This window comes from Polyergus mexicanus, unplaced genomic scaffold, assembly GCF_030449975.1.
Source record: "Polyergus mexicanus isolate NDT 795.1 unplaced genomic scaffold, iyPolMexi1.0 SCAF_15, whole genome shotgun sequence".
NCBI lineage: Eukaryota > Metazoa > Arthropoda > Insecta > Hymenoptera > Formicidae > Polyergus > Polyergus mexicanus.
Window position 1 is genome coordinate 5,423,471 of NW_027223335.1, and position 25,473 is coordinate 5,448,943.

General features: G+C 35.5%; 1 long non-coding RNA gene across 2 annotated transcripts in view; it reads left to right on the top strand.

The window, feature by feature from the left end:
- The window catches only part of LOC138939751 (uncharacterized), a 246,343-nt gene that overhangs the window by 129,223 nt on the left and 91,647 nt on the right, over positions 1 to 25,473 (top strand). Inside the window, exon 3 of one of the 2 annotated variants that reach the window (XR_011447894.1) lies at positions 977 to 1,212. The exons of the other annotated variant lie outside the window; for it this stretch is intronic. This is a non-coding gene — a long non-coding RNA (uncharacterized lncRNA). Of the gene's footprint in view, positions 1 to 976; positions 1,213 to 25,473 lie in introns of those variants that run through there. 2 annotated transcript variants of the gene reach the window in all.

The following is a 25,473-nucleotide window of genomic DNA, read 5'->3' on the forward strand; positions in this document are numbered from 1 at the left end:
AAAAATCTTTAAAGATAAATCTTATCGTTCACTTACCTATCATTCGATGAATTTTATTTGAATAGCGTATTTTTCTCTCCGAAAAAATTCTCATTTTTTAATATTTATTTTATATTATAAATATTTTTTAATTTGAAGATTTTGCTTTTTGAATTTTGACCAGCTACAAGGACGCTTAACGATAAATATGAAAAAGAGTTATGACAAAAAATCTTTGCTATGAATAAATCGATTTTAAATTAGTTAAAAATAATATGCTCTAGAAAAATTTGGAATACACTGTATATTCTTAGACTCAATTATTTTTGTTCAATAAATGTAAAAAAGAAGTTTGTTTTTGAAAAATAATATCTCAAATATTCTAATCTATATTTAAATAAATATATATATTCTCTGTTGTCTCTTGAGATTTTTAAAGCTCCAGTCAAGAGATATATATTATTTGTTTTGCAAATAGAGCACTTTCCATTGCATTTTAAAGAGAATCATTACACGCGTAAATGTTTGTGTGTGTAATTACTTGCGCAAGATACATATATTTCTACTGTGTTAAAAGCCTAGCCTAATTTATTCGATAAAGCACATTAGTCGCCGCGAATGCGCTCTCCGCGACATAAAGACTTCCCGACATCATTTTGTGGCGCGTTCGCGACGACCATAAAGGGAATGACAAAGAGCGACCCGCCGACCAAGCAGGCGAGAAGAAAGGACAGTCGGGTAGACCTTTATGAGGCGAAACACTGGCGGCGAGATATATACCGAGTTTCGCGGTCGCCCCCGCCGACTCCGGTATCCTTCGATTTAAACATTTGTCTCGGGCCAAATAACGCGTGTTATTCCGCCTAAGAGACAATAAAGTGCACATGTTAAGTCTCGTCGACCCCTCTTCTCGCGCGCGACCCGGCCAAAGAATATCGACGAATCTAAACGGATGGTTCTTTCCAACGATATCCGATCGAATCTATCGCGTTTCTAGAGTTGTCTTGCGGGCTGACGTGGAGAACGCCACAAGAAGAGATGTTCGACAAGAAGAGATCGGGAAGGGTGCTGCGAAAAATACGACTACTCGGGGGAGCATAAACGTCTTGATGTATTGTTCGATAGGGAGACTTTGGCACCGACTTGGTACGGATCGTGAATGATGGGAGAGAGGGTTTCGAATGTTCCAGCCACTCAGAAAAAAAGATTCAAAGTGCTTTATATAGTAGTGTGATAATAACACAATAGTAGCTGTAATATTTAACACTATAATGCAGCAATAAAATAATAAAATAATAATATATATATGCGTAATATAATTCTTATAACATTAATAATTTTACGACCGTGCGCATATATTTTTCACTAATAATATAGAAATGATAAAAGGGAACAAAGTAATTTCGTGAAGATCGTATTTTTAAAAATGACCATATATTGGCGCCTGTCATTAATTGTGCGTAACGACGCGCTTCGCATGCGTCGAATGGCAATGTACGGGCGTGAACATTTATCACTCCGTGCTTCACGCTCGTTTCCTACCACCGAGTCGTCCATTTGGCATCCCCCGTTTCTCGTCAACTTGGAAGCTCGATGGAAAGTGTCCCTGTGATACGTGACACGAGAAATCCCCGAGGATATTCTCCGTCATGTTTCCCCGAGACCGCGCACGGTCTTATCTCCACCTTCGAAGACGGTTGTTTCTGTTAGTGCAAGTTAAGTCAATAAACGCCAATGTATGTCGAATGTTCCCGCGAAAAAGTTTTCACAATCAAGCTGACGACTCCTTTCATTTTTCTTTTTTATCGTGGCTTTATTTAATGTAACAAATGCATAAATATATTAATTACCATTTTGCTTTCTTTGTAAAAAAGTTCATATAATATAATATTGAAAAAAATTGAAGATATATTATACATGCGCGTTATATACTTGTAATTTATCAATTACAATTTATTTTGTTTGCGACACTTTCACACGGAATGGAAAATGATATATTGTATATTCTCGCGGCAGCGAAAATGCCCTGCTGATTAAATCTATTTTGGGTAATCGACGATGTATGAATGATGGCGCGCTCGTAAGGGGTGCGTCGGGGATCTGGCATCCGAGAAAATACGAGCTTATCGGGTTATAACAGCGCGGAACTTCCTCAGTATTTCACGGAGACATTCGTTGTTTGTTCCCGGAGGAGCGGGAGTTTGCCTACGGAGCAAATCGGGCGATCACCTCTCTCGCAATTAACCCTGAAAATATCAAACTTTTTCTAGTCATATCGGACAGCATTTTTTTCTGCCGGGACAAGAGAAATACAAAAGAGAGAATGTTAAGTCTGAGTATACATATATAATTATTTTAGTATTTAATATCATTGAATATGAGATAGTAATATTTTATAAATTATATTTTTTTCATTTAAAAAATAAAAGATACAATTATCGAAGTATCATATCTTAAAGTATGAAATTATACAAAGAGTATGACATTAAAAGCTGTTTTGCAAATATTAAATAATTAAAAACTGCAATTATTTTCGGATAGAAAGAGAAAATTATTTTTGCTAATTGATTGATAAAAACAAATGCATATGCACGAGAATATGTATACGAGAAGTAACATACTCATACATATATGCGTACATTGATCCAAGTTCACAGGATCGCCGAATGTACTGATGTTCTACTTGGTTGGCATGTAGGTAAGCCGATAGTTTCTAGGATCGAAGACCATTATCGCGTACGTACAGGCGATGACGTTTGCGTACATCGACGAGCATGTACGCATTGTGCGAATGCAATTACGGGTCCCGAGACCGACGGATATCGACTTTATGCTTAGTTGACAATGATCAGAAGTCCGCTTTCGTGCGTCGAGAATAACTCTGTTTGAACTTAATAGTATTCGATTGCTCAAGGATTATTAGGCTTAACAAACAAATCGCTGGGATGGATTCGGAAAAAATCTCGACTGTTTTGCGATATTCCAAAATACAGATTTATTTCATCCGACGTTAACAAAGATTTAATTTTCTCGATTTGTTAGAATTATTTTTAATTATTAATATTATATGTCTGGACTAAACTATGAGATGCCTCATAAAATATTTAAAATAAAATTCAACCCCATATTCGTTCACGTGTAAATAAGATTTTTTTTTTTTTTTTTTTTGAAATTTGCGAGTCCGAAAAGAATAACTAATGTATCGCTTTAACAGATCGGATTTCGAGCTCTATTCGACAGGCGTTACAATTTCTACGTTAAAACGCGTCGGTTCTCTTTGACGCGCGTTGTTGGTTTTCAAAGCCAAACGTGTAGCGTCGATGATTGAATGTTTAGCATGTTACATGGCTTGCGTGGTATGAAATTACAGAGTCGATGCTCGTGCTACTCTTCGACGAGACAACGTGTTCCTGCATCACCGATACTAGTTAGGGTCACCGAGGCTTGTTTCGCGAGGGGAAAAATGGTCGGGCCAAACAATGTGGTGCGTGTGTTTTTTTACAATTTGCCTGAGAATAACCTTCAATTTCTCGCTGCGCCGAAACCCTCTCGAAACACCATAAAGAACCTTGATTTTCTCACATAGATGTGAGCGTTTGTGTGCAAGTCGCGCGTATTAGTATCAGTGTGTAATCAACTCGCCAATTTTCGCCAGTTCTCGAGCTTTATGCTTGCATGGGACTTTTAATTCGTTATTAGGCCACGTGTTAAATTTAAAGGTGATTAATATGGGAACAGAAGGCTCATTTTACTAAGCGTAAGAGTAATTAGTATCAGAGAATAAAAGCAGGAAGATCATTATTTCAGATAGTCTCGTTCTATTCAAATAATGTATTGCATAAATATAATAGATATGTCAGAACTTGTATTAAAAGATATTCTAAATATTATTACATTTTCAAGCATTGCTTAATGAAATTAAAGTACTACCAAAAAAATTCAATAAAAAATTTTGTATTTTAAAAATATATAATATATATTTCTCTGAAACATATATATATGCTTGAAAGCCGTTTTAAATAACTTTGCATATTCATTTTTATCTTCTAATCCTTTATCTCTTTCTCTCTTAATTTTAAAGATAAAAAAGGAATAAGAAAGAGTATACACGTGCGTATAGTGTAAAATAAATATCACTATATTTGGAGACAGCTAAGAATAGAGAAACCAAAAATGATCGAACCCCACAGTAATTATCATGAACCGCTGTAATCTCTTTCGACGCATCCGCTGTCTCTCTTTCCCAGATAGAGATTTCCTTTGGCAGCGCACAAACGTAATGCGTTTTCGCAAAGAGCATGCATACAGTGGCAATGGATTTGCGTGCTCAATCGACGCCGTAGAAACGCGCGGTTGATTTAGATACGCAGAGAGACGAGCAAACGGGATTGCGCGCGCGTCCTTACCGGGGGATGAACTCCGAGTCACCCCTCGCGTTTCGGGGATGTAGTCTGCCAGCCAACCCCTCCCCTCTCCGTCTACTCCGAGCAAGCTCCCGATGGCTGGCCCCGAGCTACGCACGCAATTACCATCCCTGATTGGATTAGGCGGCGTCTTGATTTGAGCCCGGCGTCGACAATCTCGCTTTCGAACGCGTTTACGCTGTCTGTCGGTAAAGCTACCGGAATTCGTTCTGCGTAGAATAATAATAACCGAGGCCGAAAGAAGAGACGCATCTGCCGTATAAAATACGAAGCCGTTAAAGAAATAATTATGTTCATAATCAGTTCTTAATGCGTTGATTTTAATGTAATGTACTGATTTTTTTCACAAACGATCGATCGGAAATATTTAAATCAATTAACTTGATTAGTTTTAAGATACGTTTGTCTAAAATTAGTGATATGTTTGTTAAATTATTTCTATGATATGTAAAAAATATATTTATAACGCGCCGCATGAAGTAAGATTAAAAAAGTAATGAAATGCTAGAGATCCTCGTTATCTATATAATGCATTATAGCCAATAATAAAATTTTACAACGACGGTAGTAGAAAGCGCTGTTTATTAATAATTTAATTAAATGTTTATTGATAATTTCACTTAAAAAGATTTATTTGAAGTTGAAATGTTTTAAGAACGAAATAAATAAAAAAACAAAAAAAAATGGAATAGAGATCACGGTTACAATGTTTTTCCCACCGCGTGATCAATATTTTAGCGTATGAATTGAACTTAAAGCGTCGCGAGAGAGGCAATGCACGCGCGCGTGCCTAATGATGCACGTAACAGCCGCTTATTTTCTATTTCTTACACGCAATTACAGCTGTAACCGTCGACTGCGACCTGCCGGCCGCTGATTCGATTAGCGATTTCTAACACTCGCGCCGACTTAATGGTCGGCAATTAGGGTCGCTCGGAAAGCGACAGGATGTCACGCACGGTCGTTCGTTGCGAAACGCGACGCATTTAGACGCATGCACCGGACTGCGCGTGTGCGGCAAATACCCTTTTATGGCACTTATGTTGGTTGTCGAACACGCTCACCGTTTTCGGCACATGAAGTTTTTGTCACGAACTTTTCCCCCAAACTTGTTCTGTATGACACGTCTCTGATATAATTCAATTTTCACCGCCCAAAGTGTCATCGATCGTATATTTTCTCGTAAATATTGTCAAAAATCCAAATAAGAAAAATGCCTTCGTCGTCTCGGTAACTACAATATATTACACATGTAACTATATTATATCTATATATACATTGTAAATTTAACAAAATCTTTAATGTTGATATTATCTTTATTGTATATTTTTATGATACACACGCACACACGCACACACACACACATGTGTATCTTATTTAAATTATAACATTTTTTTTAATCTTTAGATATTAAATATAAAAATTACATAGATGACAATTTATCCTCGCTACAACCAATATTGATTGTCAAAGAATAATAGAATTTGTATTGCCTCTTGTATTGGTTTTTGATTATTGTTCTCTATTTGTCTTTTTAATAGTGTGATTTTATTATATAATTTTTATTATATTTTTATTTCTAACAGCCATCATATTTCTGAAAATATATAATTAAATTATATTGCTATCTATACATAATATCTTTATATAATATCATATATATATAATACCTTCTTATTATTAATAAATATGTTGTCAATATATTGTGCAGCATTTGTAGTATTTCTAATACTTCTTGTGAAGTATCTTTTCTCGTAAAATTTTTTCGCAATAATGAATGAAAGCTGCAATTAGAATTTAATATGTTGCAAATAATATATCTATTTTTAAAATTTATAATGAAAGGAGAGAGTAGAAAAAAAAAGGGAGAAAGAACATACTATTCCAATTGTTTATTTACCCCTTGCACCTTTTCAACACTTTTCTCACTAACACTAACAAGTTGTATTTTATTCGAGCGTTTTTTGTAAGCGGCTTCTATAAAATCGCTGTATTTTTATTGTTCTATGTGTTAAAATATCTTTATCATGCATGACACGTTGAAACTCTTACTCAAGAAAGCAAATTTTATTTTCTAATTGTTGTATATCTTGATCTTTTTGCTCCAATCGTAAAATAAGATTAGTTAACTTTTCTTTCGGCTCAAGATCGTTAGAAAAATTTAGATATGTTTTTCTCATCTCTGCTTCCATTGTTGATCCTCGGCAGTCTGGGCATGTTTCCGAACTTTATGAAAGCAGAATAATAGACAGAATAAAAAACAGATACAGCTTGTATTAAATTATTATTATTATTATTATTATTATTATATGTATTAAAATAACTCTCTCTCTCTCTCTCTCTCTCTCTCTCTCTCTCTCTCTCCTCTCTCCTCCTCTCTTTTTATTTTTTATATATATGAATGTGAGCTCAGAATAGGGGCCACTGTGTTTATGTCGCGCATCTAATACATAAAACGACCTCGCTTAACACATGCATGTCGTTCTCAAACCTCTAATTACACGACTATTAGGAAATGAGTATTAGAAACGGCGGATCGATTGAGGAAGATTGAACCTGTGGAATAAGAAACGAGCGTTCTCCTGTATCGTATAAAAATTAACTGTTATTAAACGAACTTTATCTACCTACAACAATATAGTGCACGATCCGCGAACGGTCGCGAGAACGAGCCGGATAAATTATTCCCCGCCGACTTTTCGCTTCTGGTATTTACGAAACTCCGCTTCCCTGCCGTGTTTGCTCGCTCGTTCCGCGCTTTTCCCGTTACGTATTTTGTGCCGCCTAATTAAATGTGTTTCCGTACGTTCCCTTTGAAGGTCCACCCAATGCATTCCATCGTCGTAGGAAAATGGCTAATTGCTGTAGCGGAATCAGATTGTCTGATTTGGATTGACTGCAATCATTATTCGATGATACGCAACGTAGAATTTTTCCCAAGAAAAATCGATATATTACAAAATAAAAAAGTTTTGAGTGGAAAGTAAAAGCAATTTCTTTGTAACTATATCTAATTTTACAAGAATCTAATTTCAAATTTTTTAAATCATTAAAATTAAAATATTAAGTTTCTGCCGAACTAATATATTGTAAGTATGTTTATATCGTTATTTCGCTTAACAATTTTTATATGCCAAGCTAAATGCTTATCGATTATTATGATTGTAGAGTATTAGTTTGCAAAAATTTGTAGCAATTTTAATTTTATAAAATATACATTGTCAGATGCAAAACTCTAGCACTTGCATATTCAAAGAAGATATTAACGATAAGTTTTCCGAGAAAAAGCTATAACAACTTCGTGTAAAATCAAGTAAATCTGAATGTATTAGAGGGAATTGCGATGGAGAAGATGGCGAGAGGTGAAATTAAAAAGGTGGTTAAAGAAAAATTGGCTATTAAAAACAAAATTTCATTCAGCTGTTACATGACTCTGCGAAATTTTCACAGTCTCGGGTACACACGACACACGCAGTTTTGCGAAGTCGATAAATAATGTATCAGCGGGAACGCGGAACTTTAGTGCGCGATGAATCAACGCGTGTGTACACGCGGAAATGGCGTGGCGCAAAGTAACTTGTTGCAATGTAAATCAGATCGGATGAATCGAGAGGGAAAACAGAAACTCGCGTCGTCTCGCCCGCAATTTCGCGATATTGCGAGCGTTGGAATTCGTTCAAACATTTCCATTTTTCGTATATATCTTAAGACGGAATCCCTTAAAATGTATGATCAATAACGAGATTATAATATCGTCGATGGTACATATTTTGCAAAATAAAAAAATCGTCGATAGCAAAAGAAGAAATTTATTATGGAATAATTGAATTACTATTCTTATTTTAATATTTTATGATGCTCATGTAGATAAAGTTTGTCATGATTTCATACATTAATAATATTTATATTCGAGAAAATAATCAAACTTTTCTGGGAGAGAATTATAAAATCACAGAGTTATCATTATTTTTCTCACAGAATATTATCTTTAGAAATCAATGTTGACGGATATTTAGAATTTCGCGTCTCAACTTTTCAAACATATGTTGTTTCGATTGATTTTTAAAAATTAGGTCTTAGTCACAAAAATATATGAAAAAGAACACAAATAAAAGTATTGTCAAAAACTTGATACCAAATTAAACTTTCGTTAAGAAAAATTGGATTTAGAATTCATAAAAAGACATACACATTTATCATTTTTATGGAAACACTTTTTATAACCACATTGATTAACATCAATTAAATGCCAGTAGTTGTTTTGTAAAAATAATTGATTCCTTTTATGATTTCTTTTTTGTGATAGCTATTCCGCAACATTTATAAATTACGATCCTTGAATCAAATGATTGGACCCTTAAGATGGTGCACTAATATCTTTTGATTCATCATTGCATCGACTATTTATTGCCTTATTGTAGTATTCCTTAATAATTCTTGGCGATCGCGTAATTATCGCGCCTATTCCATTCGAGATATAGTTAGTTAATGAAGATTAAAACGCTGATTACGTTGACTTTCTGTCTTTTTCTCTCTTTGGAAATTATGCCACATGTATAATATATACAATATGTGTAATCTCGATATATAAGTTTGTTTTAAAACATCAAAATATAAATAAAGATATAAACAAATAATAATTTAAATTGCCCATTTTTGATCTTAACTATCATATTCTGAAATAATTGCTTCTTTAATTGTTTTTTTAATCATAATTTTTTTTTATTTTATACATGTAAAAAACAAAGTTTAAAGTTTTGTCTAGAAAATAATTTTTATTTGTTTTAATATTTTTTCTTTTTGAATATATTTTAAAATAATATATCAATCTGTGTTGAATTAACTCTAATATTATCTATATGTCAATATAAAATAAAGTACGTGCTCTATGAAAAATTAAAATGTTTGTACTAAAAATAAAATTTATAATAGTCGTGTGTTTGAAGATTTGATATCTTTGCCATAATTTCCATGTAACTATTATGTTCCGGGGAAAATCGTGGCTTCGTCTAGCATCGGATTACTTGAATAATAGCAATCTATTCTCCATTAAATTAGTTTTGGCGTTAATGTATTATCCAGGTAACTCGAGAATGCAGTTCTCGTTCTATAGGCGCGTACGATTAACGGACAAGTATGTCCGGTAGATTCCGCGTGGTTGTTGACGTATGGATGTACAGGGTGTACTTAAAATAGCGATCAAATTGCTTTTAATTTTGTCAAACGACAGTAGTGATTGATATTTAGTGAAACAAGTTGCTGTCGGATAGGAAAATATTTTTTATCGTGAATATGTATGTACATGAATGAACACAACGTGTGTTTATTTAATTGCATAGAAGAGATTATATATATTTTATATTTGTATATTTTAATATCTTCCAACATATAGTAGATTATTGCTTGAGAAAATTTCACCAATCTATAAAAAAACTTAATAATATTTTTAGAGATATCATCAAAATACATTAGATATATTTTTCAAAAGGTTGCTCTGTATACAAATATGTTATATCTCTTTGAACACCCTATATTACAGTATTGACGAAGAAACACAGAAAGAAGGATGCACTTTCGCGTTTATAGGAGTACGTTTCTCATATATATACACATGTGCAGAAATACATACATGCGTGCTCATTATGATCCGGTGCAGGTTGAGAGCTATGAAAATGTTGGGCGGCCGATAAATGTCAGCGATATAGGTGTATAGCACGATAATTGTACGATAACTTTTACGATGCGCTTGTATTATCGGTGCAAGCACGTTTCCACGTGAGAAACCGTGACGGCGATTCTCGAGCGAATAGAATATCATCTTACGTGGGTGCATCTAATTAAGCTGTATATCGCGAGGAACGTATGGCGCGCAGTTTTATGTCATAAAATGCATTTCTCTGTACGAAGTTTCAACATATGGTATCGCCTTGCGATTATGTGATTCTCGTACGATCGCTTATAAAAATTATATTGTCCTTAACATAAAATTTAATCATTAAAGATGTAAATTTCTCTTTCGCGTTGTTTATCTAAACTTTTATTGATACTTAAAATAACGTAAAAATGTTTTAATATATTTTATATACTTATTTATTTTTGTAAGTTAATTATACTTTCTTGATTATACACATTTATTTAATGAGTTTTCTGCGAGAGACACGTATATAATCGATTAGAGATAGAAGGAGAAGAATTAATCTTTACTTCCACGGAGGAACCTTAAATTCGAGCTTCGTTTCCACAAAATTTCTCGCGATTCCTGCATCGTCTAATTATTACTTATCGATGCGGATACGTACGGTAGACCACACGAAATACCATCCGTAAAACGTACGGAAGGGATAATTTCGACGGAGGTTGCTTTTAACGATTGCGCATCTCCAAACTATTCATTCGCGCCCTTTGCTCGCGTCTCTTCTCCCCTTCCTCCTCAGGTATTACCTCTTCTTCGTTGAGGGATCGTTGATGGTAATGTGAGGTTCTTCGACTCGCATTAACGCGCATTACAAGAATCGAACGCAATTTCAAGATTTTCGCAAGTGTCTCTTTTTCCGCTCTTTCGTACGCGATTGCGAAGTCAGGGATATGCCGATTTACGAATCGAAGCTCTCTGTTTCTCTTCTGCAGACTATCGTACAATGTAAGAAAGAAGAAAGTTGAATATGCAAAAAATAACGTGTAAATTCATAAAATAGTAGGAGAAAAAAAAAGCACTGTGATAATAAAAATACAAAAATAAAACACAATTAGAATTAATGCAAGTTGCAAATTTTTAAAAAGAAAAATGTTTGTAATACATATTATGCTACGCTGCATTTTCCTCTTGTAAATGATAAACTCAAATGATATTTTTTTCCTTATCTCTTCATCGGTTTAATTCGCGCGTAATTTAATTCTTTGAGATTATCTCTCGATAAAAATATTTATAGCCATTGAAGAAATATTTATTATCAAACTCACGATATATATATATATATATATATATATAAGTCAAATCTCATGAGAATGAAAACGTGATTATTTCTGATAAATAAGTGACTGATCGCGAAATGATCGGGTAATTATGAGTTAAGGGGAAACATATTGATATATGTGGCAAAATTAGGTCTAAATTACGCGATATATGTACTCTCCGTGCTATAATTCTGGGTGGTCACGGAAGATTGGCATATTCTACGAATCGAGTACACTACGTTGGGCTCGAAAGAGTCAAGATCTTACGGCTTCCTGTAACGAGTGAAGGAGATACGCCCTGAAGATCCGAACGATGTCATGATGATATCGGACGTCCATTACAGGCCGCACACCTGTACGTTCTCTCCCTTTCTTTCTCTCTCCCTCTCCCTCACACACACACACACACACACACACACATCTGTACGATACGTTGCGTATCGCCGGCGGCTTCTCTCCGATGGAGAATACGACAAATCGACAGTTTCTCGCGGCGTGTTTTTGAATAGCCAGAGGGAACGGAATCCAGCGAGATGAACGGGCAGGAAACCGAAATTGCGCCCGTTTCGCCCGCGCGCGTACAGATATGATTTATCGTCTTTAAATGCAGATTTCTTGCAACCCCGGGCATTCGCCGGATAAATCCGCGATACGATGCAGACGCATGAGAATGTTTAGCATTCGGAATGTTATAGCGCATTTCGTATTGCCGTTCTCGTTGCGGTTCCTCGCATCGCTACTATCATTTTAATCAAGCAGATAATATTTCTTCGGAGAAAACGCGATAAGAAAAATATTATTTTATGATTTTATTATAATCCTGTATAGTACACAGATTGTAAGATATATACAATTTTATTACATATATATATATATATATATTTTTTTTTTTAATTTTTAGCTTTGTTATATTTTTATAATTAAACATGCTTGCTTGGAAAATATCCTTTTCCCACGAATAAAATTTCGTGGATATCTAGAGACCGATACGATCGAGACGCTGTCGGAAATGCGGCGGCGGCATCCCGGGGCACGCAAAGTGGCGGTGGGTTACATCGCGTTGGTACCTTTTTATCGGCGTCGGATCTGCGGTGCATTTAGAAAGAGATCTCGGCCCGATGCATCGACCGGCACGAAATCGCTCGTCGCCCAAAGGCGTGCCGACCGATCTTACATGGCTCTACTACTTCCTGGCCGATGGCGCGTCTAATTGCGGACGCGCTCCACTGCGGAAAACGGTGCGGCCGCACACATGTGTGGAATGAGTGTTTTAATTTCTTCACGGTTAACCCTTTCACATTCTGTATAAATTGTAGCATCAGCTAAAACTACGACAATTATATTCCTCATAATCAAACTGTTAAAAATAGATTTTTAATTCTTTTTACAAATTATTCAAGATGAAAATATATCTTCTAATATCTTTTTATAATATTTATATATAGTATATATTATATAATTAATTTTACATATCGCTAATTTGAATTTAGCGAATAATCGTTTTATGCGCGGATTGAAAGAATCGTAGCATATATAATTAATCCGCTCGGTTTAATTTCACGATAATTTTTCTTCAAAATAGCACCTAGATTTATCTTTTTATGTTTATTCAAGATTTACTTTACACTTAAGTTACGGCTTCATAATCTCGTGCACTCGGTGGGAACGAATTCATTGGAAGAGCCAACTCTATCGGCCACGTCGTGCCATGAATTTTAATTAATCAATCCGCCGACTTTGGTCGAAGTTCGCGACGGAACTTGGTGCTTTCAGCGAAATCGACGCGGTTAATTTCGATCGAAGTTCAGCGACTGTCTGTCGTCTTTGAACTTTCAATCCCACGCGAATACTTCGGTGAACGCAACTGTGTAAATTCTCTTTGACATATGACACGATTTTAATATTTAACTTATTAAATATACAATTCTTATCTCTTTCTGACATATGGTATCTAAAATTAGACATATATTCTAAATACATTTTGCGTAGCGATATACAGTCGCGTGTACACAGTCTTTCTATCAGACAAGTAAAATTCAAAATCAGACCGTCATCTTTGGTGTCCTATTAGATGAAGCCTTAGATATGAGAGTATGTGAAACTCTGACATAAATGTCGCTTTGGAAAAGCTGCCGCATTGCGAATATTACGCCGCATGATGCCATCGCGATAGAGATAAAATTTCGCAGGACGCGTGTCGTAATTGACTTGATCGCTTGACATGACACGCCAGCATTTATCAACGGATACGCCCGCTCGCGCGAAGTATAATTTGATTTATATGTAATTACCGGGACCTCCATTATATCCACCTGACACGGATCAAACTCGAATTAGCTTAATCATAATCGAATGCCGGTCGTTTCAATCGGGTAACGGGAGGAGAGTAAGAGGGAGAGAGGGAGGTGGAGGGTAATTAGTCGAAGCTCCTTTGACCGATCATCGACGTTCTTCATTTCCTCATCGTTCAATCACGTTTAAGCGTTATTTGTACTCCTACAAAATCGCATAAGCTAATTTCTTACTTCAAATATATTTATTTTCATCGTTACATTTAAATTTTGCATTAATTTTCCAAGTTTTATAAAACTGGCGGTTGAATTATTGTCTTATTACAAGGCGATGTTAGAGATTGACGGTTAATTGTAGACCAATTATACTCGCGGGAATGCTTGGAGGATTTTCGGAATTCTCCAGGATTTCGCTACGCGAAATTATGCCAAGCGGATGGACGTGTATTTGCGCGAGTCATGCGAATAGTTATGATCAGCATCGAAATACCGGATACGAATATCGGCTCGACTCGCTTAGCCGTTCGATTTTGCGGTTTACGGTTTTCCGGCTTTTTTTTTTTATTTTTTTTATTTATTCTCAGCGATCTCGCGGTCGCGCGTCTTTGCAGAGAAGAGTTTGTTCGCGAGCTCGCTCTCCCTCACCGAGAGATTTTTCTCTCTGTGCGCTCGTAGATATATCTCTGGATTCTCTTTCGTTCGATTTCAAAGTAAAATAGCGAGAAAATCACAGAGTTCGCGAATCCATGAGCTGCGAAATATATGAGCTCGCGTATGTACGCATCGAGGATACGGATAAATCTATTTTCACGTCAACGTCGCGATTCCCGCGGGATTGTACCTTTTAAAAGTGAATAAAGCGTATCCTTCGATCGCGTGTCGCGAAATATGGTACATGGGAAAAATAAGATATACAATACTCATACATATATGTATGAGTTGCATGTGACAAAAAATTATTAAGAAGCGAATATTTTATAAATCCTGTCATGTGTAGAAAAAAAGTATGGTTGAAAATTTCGCATTTACGATTCACTACTTATTTCGTATACAGTGCGATTTTCGTCGTTCACGCTCGTTAAATATTAACCGCAAAAACTGCTCCAACTGGCTGTTTACGAGCGGCGATTCCCATTTCGTCGCGGTTAATTCGTTTAACCATCCGGACGGGGCATTGAGCGCGAATCGAGTTAATATCGAGTGCACGCTCCGGTCGATCGGCCAAACTCTCTCCCTTCCTCTCCCTCTCTCTCTCTCTCTCTCTCTCTCTCTCCGGTCGGCTTTCCCCTCGGTCTGATTATCGGACCGGGAAAAAAGCAGCCCTGTTGCCATGGCAGTCAAATCGATTACTGATTGGCAGGTAATGCGCGTGTAATGCGTCGATTGCGACCGCCATCGCAGCCGTCGCATCGTGCCCTTTCGCGGTCGATGAGTGCACTTGTTTATTGGCGCAAGGCCGAGATGCGTTGTGCACCGCTTCTGCATAACGAAGCACGGGTCAAATGCACGGGTTCATCGATTGAATTAAGACCGGGCATGCGCGATTGCGAACAGTGCATCGTCCTTTTAAAGTGCGGCTAATTGAAAAACGTCCTATTGATGTCTACATTTGCGCCGAGGATTTGAACATATAACACGAATAAGTGTATACGCTATTTCATACTCGCGAAATTGAATGAAAATTATTAAATATTGCGAAAAATCAATCAAAATTAAAATATATACGATACAGCTTTATTCTCTCTGAAATATAATTTAGATAGGAAGAAATCTGTTTAAGATTGTAGATCCCCCCCCCCCCCTCTCTCTAAATATATTGAATCTTTGAAGAAATAATAATTGTACGTTATATTTGTGTACTCACATTTTTCCAAGTTTTCTTTATCCTTGCAAAACTACTTCGTCAAATGCCATTCGTTGGCTTTGGAATATTCTTGACATCGCCGTATAATTTTTGATTTTTTACTATCGTGAAATACTTGACCGAACGAATCGCTCATAGAGTTTTCCCGGAAGAGGCCGATCATCCGTAATCATTGATGTAAATCTTACACCTCGGGTTAGGTGCCCGTCACGCGGGAGAAAGTGCGATTTTCGCATCGCGCATTATTCGACTCGCGCGATAGAAATCACTTGCATTGCACGCGCGGGATTAGAAGAAATATAGGTATACATTTTATATAAACGCGCTATAAAGGTATATTATTTCTGAAGACGCGTCTTGGCAAATTATTATTCCCCAATACGCTGTAGGGATAATTTCGCGAGGATTAAATTAATCTCGTGAAATTTAAGCTCGTGAGGAAAGAGATTTTTCGCGCGTATTCATTTTACATAAGTGACAATTGTACTGTCGAATATAGAGTTAAATCATGTGTCAAATGTGAGTATCTATTTCAATCATATGACATTACATTATATTTAACGCGATTTAATACAATTATAACGTCTTATAAATAAATTAGCGATTTTAAATAAAAAATCTCTTTTATTGAAAAACTGTCTTTTCACGTATCATCTCTCACAATTTCCACGTGTTTAACAACTTTAGCAATAGAATCTATTCTCAGTCTGCACGGTGAAATTGCGAAATTGTATTCTCAATGTGGCATGAAAATGTCACTCGGTGTCAACTTTTAATATCTTTTTCAGCGCGAATTCACGTAAACGACGTCCCATTTTATATTTTACGTGACATTACGTTTAGATTTAACATGAAGAACTAATACAATGTGTGATCAATTACCATATATATAAATATATTTTAGAAATATTAACTTTCTTTCTATTTTCATAATCTTTCTTTTTTTCAATTTTTTCTTCTTTCTAAAATTTTATCAGGTAACTTTTTTTTTTATATACGTGAAATATAACGGTTTCTGCGAGAGAACAGTTTTATACGGTTTTATAAAGTTATGTCGTGGCTACATAAGAATTTTTTTATTTGTTTTTGTTGACACGCAAAGATATAGTGTTGCGATCGCAGTTTCACTATAACGTCATTCTTGACGGAAAGATCGTTGTAAAGATCATTCTCCACAATTACAATTTTTAAGCATGTTATTCCCTGTCATATCTCGCTTTGTATATATATATATATAAAGAACAGAGAAACACAATTTTTTTCAACATGTATTTTAAATATTTTTTTCAAGATGAACCAGTCGTTTTAATTTGTTCAAAGATCTATAAGAATAATGAATGCACATAATAGATCGGATAGCTTTATGGCACCTTAAGCTTGAAAGAGTAATTTTAACGAATTAGATATTCCATTTTCACAGTGCATGTTGTATGACGTTCGTGCAGTGGCCGCGGTATAATCTCATGTGTTAATGATATCGCCGTGGATTAAGACGCGACGGGAAATACCGCATCTGGCATCATGCGATGCAACGAAGAAAAAAAAGAAAGGAAGGATTAATTTCCATTTACACGGCCCTCGTTCCAGGAACGAAGTATCCACAGGCTGCCACAGCGCATCACGCGATTGTTTTCATTCGTATTGGCCATCTATTACCGTATTTTTTAACGTTTCCCCGCCCTTTGAATCTCGCCCTATATTTCAGACGGAAAAGTGCGCGGGAAAAAAGCTTCTCGAACGCTACGGCTGATTAACCCGCGCTTTTCGTCACCTGTTTTTTTTTTCTCCCTTTTTAACTTTCTTCTCGTCTTTTCTTTTTTATTCGTCGCTCCGTTCTTCATCTGCTTAAGAACCAGCCCTGTTCGTAACGTCCGGTTAATTCGAACTTGTTATTCGCGTCGACGGCACAAAGACAACACACTAATGAGCGGGAACCGACTTCCGTCCGCCACGACTCGAATTTTCCGTTTCGTTTGCAGTTCTGACCTGATGGCTTTTAGTAACGCTCAGTTAATCTATACTAGTTGAAATATATTTTCGAGGAAAAGGGAGAAGAAATTGTACAGTCTTATGGAATGTAAATTAATAAATAAAAATGAAGGAACGAGTGCGAAATACATAACACTAAGATCGAGAGGTAAATTTTAATATTATCAACTTTGAAGTATTTATAAACAAATTTATATTATTTTAAAATATACAAAATTGCGCACACGTGCTATCATAATGCGTGCATCAATTCTTTATCGTATGTTGATTATTCAATGGCAAGATTATTTTATCCAAAACCGAATTGAATTGAGTGATATGTAAATATCAAGTTACGAACACATTCGTAGATGAACGAGGATTCGGTCAAGATGCGATTAAAGTGTTTCTTTTTCTCAGCGTTCGGTCACGCAGCTCGTTCGGGACGGCCACTCTCACCGACAACAGTCTCGAGATAATAATGCTAATTACAAGCGAGGACGTCGTGAGGGACGCGATATTTAAAAACGCTTTCAATTTCATTTACATGCGATTCATTCTCAGAATCCCCTGTTTTGCGCTGCATCTTGCACTTGAATGTAACTTTCTTGTTGTTTCTCATTCCTTTCTTATTTCTCAGTCATTTGCAAAAGGTTATATCTTTATTTTTTAGAACTTTGACTTTTCGTTATCGTTAAATTTCACATAAATTTAGTTTCTCTCTCTCTCTCTCTTTCTCTCAATCATTTAACAATAAATATAAATATCCGTATTTAAGTTTTATTTGTCCAATATAGATATCACTGAATGTGAGATTAAGATCAAGCAGCTTTTAACGCTAAATATAAGCTGTATAAATATATAAACGTTTATATATAAATATATAAACTTTCTAATAAGATTATGTTCGTTCAACAATATTATACATGAACATCGTGACATGATATATGCATAATTTTGATTAACTGCTTTTATATTATTTGGGAAAAATAATTATCTCAGATATTTTTTTAAAATAATTATTTTATTAAATAAAATAGAAGATATATGTGTAAGATTGTATTTAGATTGCGAGTAATTTCTGTTTTTTTCCTGACATTTCGCTATATCATACAACCGAATACGGTTGGTTGCAACGCATTTTGTTGTTAGCTATTTCGTGTTTGCACCAAATTAAAGTTGGGCTTACGGATGTTTCCTATCTAACTTCGGTATACTCAAAACTTTGTTAAGTTTGCAATTGCTTCCTTCTTGCATCTTCTAAAGAGTTCGCTTTCGATTAAACATTTTCTACATAAGTATAACTTTTAGTTAAGTTTGTCTTTATATTTCTCAAATACACAATATATCATACTCGATACAGTTTTAGATTTATGTAATCTAGATTTTTTTATCAAAATTTTTTTCTTTATAGATATATGCACAGATATATGCTCTTTTTGTCAAATAAAGCATGGATAATTTTTTATACACAAACTTTTTTACGTTACTCTAATCTATGTTACAATTTTTTAATTCTTTCTTAACCATTTTTAATTATTTGTATGTGTCTATAGGTATACATATTTTTATATTATTTACTTTGGTACATTATATTGTATTATTTTATTAAACGCAACAATAATAATAATAATAATAATAATAATATTAAAACGCATTTAAAGATTGGCATCATGATAGTAGGTACTGATATTAATTAACGCAATGTAAAGCCATTTTCTCTTATCAATCTTCAAGATTTTTAAATACATCTGTGTTCAGTCAATATCGTTGAGCCATAAGTAATCGGACACGCTTAATTTATCGGACGCATATAACAGAGCGAGTTGATATATGGACAGTGGTTGAGCCGCGTCGGGACTACTCTAAATGATTCGTCGTATCGTGATTTACCGAGACCTCCTGCACTCAAGAGGGTCTTAGAAATTCATCAAATGACATTTACCTTTCACACTCTTCGTTGTCGTAAAATATTCAATCTCCGCGACATAGCACATTCCTACCGAATGTATTGATTTTCTAAAAGATCTCACGGGCCGTTTAATGGCAAAAATACAGAGATCGCTAAATAAATTCTGACCATTAAGATAAAATCCTTGCACTCTTTCTAAATTATCAGTTAGCATGGCTTATGCATACTTTATTTCTTTGGAATAGATCGTCTCTACAATTGAAAAAGGATGAAAGAACTACGCAATTATTTTATATTCCTTTATTCATACTCTCGTCAATATATCGACGCAAAAACTTCGACGAACGACAATCGGCTATGTCCGAACGACCGTCGTAACGTCCTCTCTCGGACTAGATCCATTTCGATGCTTTTATGGACAAGTCGCGAATGTTCGTCTTGACATGCCTGCGATTGTTCACGTTCTCCACTTTCTTCTCGTGACGAAATGGTAGGACGTTAAAAGTGCTGCGTCCGCGATAAGTGCGGGTGAGGAAAAGTAATAGAGAGGGAAAGGTAGTAGAGAAAGAAAAAGGGGCGTCCTTTTTATTCTCTGAACGATCGGAGCTTTTTGCGCACGAAAACCGATTACGACGGACTGTGTCCTGCTCCCAGTATGGACCGAAAATGAAATTGCACCGGAAAGTGTCTATATTATCTCCCCTCATTGTTATCTCTGTCTCTCTTCTCTCTTCTCGCGTCTGTAACGTCGACGGTAAATTATCTCATTTTATATATAAACAACTTATCATATTTTCATCTTATCAATTTTTTTTTAGATGTATTGAATTATTACTTGTTTATATATAGAAAATATATTATATGAATATAATTGATAATAATAATTGATAATAATAAATTTAATTATTCCTTGACTAGAGATTAAAAAATATTTTATTTTTAGTAATAATTTCTCCTGCATTTTTTCTCTCTTTCTTTATATACAATATATACATATTAGTCAAATACACTTACACCTATGATATAATACCGATTTAGAAATTACTTTTAATGCTCCTACAGTCTTTGATCGAATCGCCGTTAACGAGGTTTCTTCTTTAGGCCATCCGAGGAAAAAGGTTAGCGCGTTATCTAAATAATATTAATTCAATCGCGGTGGTTTCTCCGATCTTTATTTTCGCGAATGGATTTACGTGTCGTTACCCAATGCACCGACATTAGATTCGCGGATAACACGGCTGCGCGTTTTCTCATAAGGGAAACAATCAGACACGGAGAAAAGCAATCGCGAGAAGTCGTGAGAGGCATGGATGAGACTCCTCTCGCAGGCTTCATGCATACAAGCTCGCTCGATGCTTATCTCGATGGTAGTCGCGCATTGCGCAATCACGTCGGCCGAATCACTTTCTCGTTCCGTTAAATCATTTATCGATGATTTTGCAACTATTTACGCGAACGCCGCGAGAGCTGAATCTTTAAACAGCAATCGTCGTATTATCCTTACAATTAAATTCAATAATCGTAGTAAACGCGACAGACTCTCTGATTTCTTAAATTATTGCCTTTTCCGAATTTATAATTACAAGACGGAACCATTACGAGTGCCAGAATGTAGAAAGTTTGAGAGATTAAAGTTTAAAAGATAAATTTTTTTTTTTTATTTAAAGTATCTTTTTCTATATATATGTCTAAATTAATCTAGTTCTGCAATTTAATTAGTAGTTGTAATCTTATACTTCAATCTTATTGTTAATCAGTTTTGTGTTAATGATTCCGCAAAATCATTTGTTTTTTTCAACATTGGATCGATCGCTTATGATTACAGGAGAAATTGTTTTATGTATTTTAGAGGCATTTACATCTGAATCTGGTTAGTAATATCGCGAATCGAGTTTTATCGGAGCGATGCAAAGTTAAAAATTACCATCCTTTCTCAATCAAGTCTCGGGCGTTTCGTATCTTTCCCTCGACGATGGTTAAGAAATACTTTTCAAGGACGACGCGTATAAAATTCGTACGGGTTATGGCTAACGGACAGTGAAAGGGTCTGGTTAATAATCTTTGGTATTTCCAATCCTTTAATGCATTTCATAAGCTATTGATACACTTGATAAATTTATTACATTTCGTAAGCTATTACCTTATATTTGTCGGTATACTTGATACTAATTTTTTATTTTATTTTATTTTATTTTATAGTTTTAAAATTAAGATAGCATGTAGGTATGTATTATCAAATACGTGTTCGTGTAATCATTATGGTCTATAATTACTATATAATTAAATATACTGAAATTTTTCAATCGTTTAAATGTATGTTATGTAATAATAAGCATGTTTGAAGAATACAAAATATACGTTTGTAGGCATGATAGTTTTCTTTCTCGTAGCTGAAAATATAATGCTTTCTTATGAGAAAGAGAGAGAGAAAATTCTCAAGTAATCACATAAATTTTATGTACAAGCATTTCAATTTCGCTTTATTTTATCTCTCTACTTTTTAAAGCGTTACGAGAATTCGCTGCGAAAATTCTCTGTCCCGTTTTTGTTTAATACGACAATTCTCGTAGCTCGTTAGCAATGTTAAGAATTAACTCCCTCACTCATTTATTTATGCATGGCCCTTAATTAACATCTCCCATCCTCGCTTTTAATTACCATCTATTTATTCCTGCGGGACGCATGTTTAATTCCTAAAGACGATTATAGCCGCGGACTCCTGGCGGTGTCATAAATATCGGTTGCGATTTATATAACAGTTTCCGGTTTAAACAATAAAACGCTTTACCAGTATATCAGTGCAGCGATTTTGTTTGTTGCGAATTTTAGTGTAACAATAATACTAACCGCAACAGAAATAAAAATATAACATAGTCGAAAAATATAACATACAGTCTACTATGCAAATAGTCATCTATAACGAACGATGCTGTGATTGAACCTCTAAACTCAATTAAAAGCCAAGTTGCAAGCATTCCGTATATATAAAAAATTCTACTACTTTAATCACCAATTTCATATACCTACAAATGTTTATACCGAGGTGAAATTTGAGCCTCTCTTTAAAAATTCGATACAATTCACATAAATTTTTTTTATTCTCGATATTAACATGATATGAATTGATTTTTTTATATTTATTTTGCAACGGGTATTTTTAAATAAAAATTTTATCAATATATATAAGAAATATTTAATTGAAAAATAAGACTTTTGATAAGGAGAAGTTTATTATAAAGCTTCGCTCATAAGTTTACAAAATGTATCTCGCCTGTTCGAGCCGAGAACGAAGATCACTTTGACAAATTACGGTACTAAAGCGGATCCCTTCGGGCTCTTATCTAAGTTATTGTCCAAGTCCGACGATGGCAGGAAAACTATAACATTTTCTACTCAATCTCATATCTCTAGCTTCTCTTTTATCTCTCCGACTGAAGAATAATTAGGCTGCTCTAGAATTTAAAATTCTAGTTGATCTGTTGGCCTTATTTAAATATGATCGTCGCGATTCTTTTTTTACCCCGCACTTGCGGTCTAAATGTGCCATACGGTACACGTTTACAGTACCGAACGTCATCAGCAAAGATGACGAAGAGAGCGCTCGCGCGAGGGGGAAAACCGCGCGTAACAGCAACGCCGGCGCGCAAAATGAGTGCCGGCCGGTATATTAATTCCGCGTTTAAAGCTGTGGTCGGGGCACGCCGGTCTCGGTGGTCGAGCGGTTAGTACGAGTGTAGGTAGAGAACGCAACAATTCAGAGGGGCTCGCCGGGTGTAATGGCTGGTAATTAGAGTGCCATGATAGCAGGCTCCGCGAAACCAGTTATCTCGCTACGTGCATCGTGCATGCCGAAGCCCTCCGCGAAACCTTCCTACCTGTCCCCCTTGTTTTCTTTCTCATCTCCTTCGCTTTCTCTCTCTCTCTCTCTCTCTCTCTCGCTGTCCAGCCCTTCTTTACTTCATCCTTTCCATCTAGCAAACTTCTTCACTCCACCGTCCTTATCGTTCTCTCTTACGTCCTTCGAAGCCTTTCACTTGTTCCGAGTATACGCAATATATTATTTTTTTAACGAAATTTTTTTTATTAAGCGAGAAAAAAAAATTTTCTATCACACACATGAAACAATTTCTTATTACTTTAAGTACATATACCGTTTTTCTTCTTTTTTTTTTGTATGTGAAGTACATCGGCTTATGATTTAAATTGTGTTTCTTTATAGATAGCATTGTTTGATTGCAAGAGTATGATATCGATGTAGCAACACTTGTATTGACAACGATAATGATCAAAAAATACACAATCCGCAAATCGAACAATCGCGCGACTCCATTTTCCACAAAACCGGGAGCAAAATAAAGAAAATAAAAATCACACGAGGACAGTTTTCCACAGCTGCGGAATGTAATCGATAAAATTTGATAAGCATCGCTCGCGCCTGAACGGAGGGAATTGCCGCTATCGACGTCGCGGCTGTAGAAATAGCTTTTCGCTGCCGCGTAAAATTTAGTTTCCGTCGATCCGCACTTTGAAGTTAACGGGCGAGCTTTGCATTTATGGTTGCGCGAATTCGATGCCGCTCGAAGCGTATTTGCCGTTTAATTATATTAAGCCGACGAGAGGACGCCGTTTGATTCATGTCGATTCGCGTACTTAAAATGGAAGGACGAATTAGCCGGGCGCATTAGCCAAAGTGTTCAATTGGGGCATGTTTGTTCTCCCTCTATGACACGCTCGTCCGTCTGTCCAATTTCATGAAATAGCACGTTTGTGTATAACATTTTTTCTTTTCCCCCTTTTTTTCTTTTTTTTATTCTCGTGTGTTCGGAAAAATTGGTTTTTTCCATCGCACAATAGCAAACCACCGCGAAAAAGCGCGAGCTAGCATTTTTTATTATTTTTTTTTTCCCCCCTGTAAATAGCGTGTTTCGCTACGCGGGTAAAACACGAACGCACCCCGTTTACCCCTTTAACAGAGTTGATCATTATCCGCCCGTTGAAAGTATAATTTAATTTAACACTAGATCGAATATATGGATCAAATATTATTTATACATAAAGAATGCATCGGCTAAACTTTTTTATCGAAAAAAATTATGAGCAATTTTATATAGGTGATAAAACAAAAATGAGGGAGAATTATACATGGCAAACGTAGAGAATGATCAATTTGTTGTTCATGATTCAAATAGGATAAAGAGCTGATCATTTTGTAACTCTTTAAGCCTGCTATATCTAATAACGCAATTTGTCCATCACGCAATTAAATTCGAGATCTTTACTCCGGTATGTATAATGGGAATGTAACCTTGCGGCGAAACGTTGTAAAGTGTAAGGTAGCAGCGGATAAGGTTTTTAACGCGGACGCGGGCAAATGGACGAGGATACATGCCGGAGAAGGGATCACGAGGATAATAATAATTGCTAAGGTCGGGCGCTTTCGCCCTTCGTATAAAATGAATTCTTCTTCATTTTATCGGCGTTATTGAATTACGCGAATTTAAAGGCTTCTCGACGATCGGATTTTTATTCCATTGAAATTACAGTGTATCTCGAAATTGGATCTCTTAATATCCTTGACATCAAATTTTCAATCGCAATTTTTTTGTAATTCAGGACTACAACATTTATATAGAGTTTAAATCACTTGTCACACGCTATCATTTTCTGATTAATAAGAGAATTGATTTTTAAACACGTAATGAAGATCTTTTCTTTAATTAAATCTTCATTTAAAAAAAATGTCTTTAAATGCAAAGAGGCTATTCGAAGAAAAGAAGCGTAAAGAGCTTTACTTTAGATGCAAAAAAATGCAGAACAAAGATACCGCAGACAGGTATAAAGTAGTTCCTTTCCAGTATTATTATTAAAAACGAGTAATTGCGAAACTGCGTTGCATATAGAGAAAGAGCTGGGAAACGCGAGAGATTATCCTTGAATTTAGCGCGAGAGAATTCTTCGGCCCTGTGGTACAATCACGCATATGAGTTTGTCTATGTGGGTAGATACAATATATCACGTATAAATCTACATATATATCTAAATTTTTATATATATACATGTATATATATTTGCTGCATGTTT